Below are 2198 nucleotides of genomic sequence, written 5' to 3'. Positions count from 1 at the left end.
GACGCACAGATGGCAAGTGCAGACGCGAGCACCTGTCTTGGGGACAGGTTAGGAACCAGAGAAGCGGACAGAGCAAAACCAGGGCCCAGGCAGAGTTCGCTCCTTCTGCTCAGAGGCACGTTGTGCCAGCGCCCGCTCTGAATCCAGAGGGTCAGACCTGGGTGTCTGCAGGGAGGGCCACTGGGCTGTGACCTGGGGACAGGGCCTGAGGGTGGCCTCTTTCTGGTCTCTGGTCTCAGCCAGATGATCAGCAGAGAGCCCTGCCCACAGGTGCTCAGGGAACCGTCACCTGATGCTCCAGCCCTGGAGGGTGGTCCAGGCCAGGGTCCGGGGCCTGCTCCCTGGGACGTCACATGCCCGGCGCCCTCATCGCATGCCTGGTAGTGTCCACACCTGGGTTGTGTCCTCTATGGTGGCCAGGCACCGGGCGCTGTCCCAGGGGGCAAAATCCCTGACAGAAACCCACCTTGTAGATGGCCGCGCCCCCTTGGGGTTCCCTCGGCCTTGGTCGTGGTCGGTCCCTCTGTCTGGCTCTCCCTCCTGCTGCCCAGAAGCTGGCTCATCGCCAAACAGGGTCATCTTACTGGATCCCATGGGATTTCCCCCTTTAGGAGGAGGAAAAGCCCTAGGAGGGTGAGCGAGATGAGCCCTGGGGGGCTCAGCCACTCTCAGGACACCGGTGGGGAGGCTCGCCTGCTGTTCCCAGGGGTTGCATCTTGTGTGGTCACGGAAGTGCAGCAGTTTGTGGGGCATGCTCGGGGCCTCTGGAAGGGTTTGCAGAGGCATGTGGCAGAGGTTGGTTGCTGGAAACACAAGCTGAAGTACAAGGTGCAGGGGGAATCAGATGAGGGAGCCCTTTGCCAGGGTCCCGGGCCGCCCAGCACAGAGGGCCTAACCGTGGGCCGCGGGGGTGCGCCAGGCCACGGGATCGTGGCGCTGTCCCCAGGTGCACCCCAAGGCACAGACCGGGGCGAGTTGGGGACACGGCGTCCGGCACCCTCTGGCATTAGCGAGCCTGGCTGGAAGCCGGCCTGGACGGCTGGGGGGGCCCCGCGGGGAGGGGACGGGCCCCGCCGTGTGTTCTCCCTCCTGCCCGGTCACCCTGAGAAATGCCGGCCTTCCGGCCTTCGGCGAGCACGGGGACGCTTCAGCCTTTGCGGCTCTTTCAAAGCTGCTCACATTAGCAGTGGGGGTCCCGGGAGCCCAGCACTCTACCCCCCACCCCCGGGCTCGACTCCCACCCACCTTCCCGCCGGGAGGATGCCGTGCCAGAGGCGCCCGGGAGCCACAGTCCCCGGGTCCCACGTCACGTTGTCGACGGCACTTACCTGGCGTTATCCTTGCCCGTGAAAGGGGCCGTGGTTCCTGGAAGCACTTCTGTGGAGGCCGCCTCGAAACCACCTGGCGAAAGCGGCTTCCGAGGGTGGTGTCGTCCGTCTGGATCTGGTTCCTGATCGTCACCGCCCTGGCGGGCTGGATGGCAGACGAGGCGCGGGAGCGGGGGGGAGCGAGCTCCGTGCGGTGCCGGCCAGCGAGCCACGGCGACGTGGAGCCGCCAGAGAGCCACGGCCGGGTGGACACGCCGCGTGGTGGGAAACGAACTTCCCACGTAAGAGTGGCCAACAGTCTGCTCTGTCCCCGGGCTTTTCCTTTCCCTCGAGTTTTACGAGGAACGCGCTCCTTAGGAGCGGCCAGGACACTCGGAATGTGGGCCGCCCTGCTCCTCAGCTCCAGCTGCTGTGAGCGTGGCTTCTGCTCCGTGGGCAGGCGGGTCTCTGGTGGCTGCTGGAAGGGCGAGGCCACAGCCACCTGACCTGGAGCCACCAGGAGGAGGAGGAGGACGTGGCAAGGCCGCCGGTGGCAGCGGGGCCAGGACGGGCCACCCCAGGGTCTCCCTGCACCCACGGTGCCTGGCTGTCACCCACGTCATGGCTGTTGCTGGGGTTTCTCCCCAAATTTTTATGGCCCAGTGAAGTTCACGGACTCAGTACGGGATCACTGAATGGGCAGGCGGCAGAGGACATTTGACCCCTGATTTGACCCCAAAGTTGCGTGCTTGTCACCGCCTGTGTGACAAGTCGGGGGCAGACGGTAAGAGTGGGGTGATGGCCTGGGCCAGCCAGGCCCAGGCGTGTTCCGGCCACATGCTCAGCCTGCAGGTCACAGGACGCATGTGGGAAGGAGAGAAGTTCTAGAAA

The sequence above is a fragment of the Puma concolor genome, chromosome D2 (genome assembly GCF_028749965.1).
Source record: "Puma concolor isolate L17-30 chromosome D2, mPumCon1.1.hap2, whole genome shotgun sequence".
NCBI classification, from domain to species: Eukaryota; Metazoa; Chordata; class Mammalia; order Carnivora; family Felidae; genus Puma; species Puma concolor.
The sequence above is the reverse complement of the archived record's forward strand: the minus strand, read 5'-3'. Positions refer to the sequence as shown.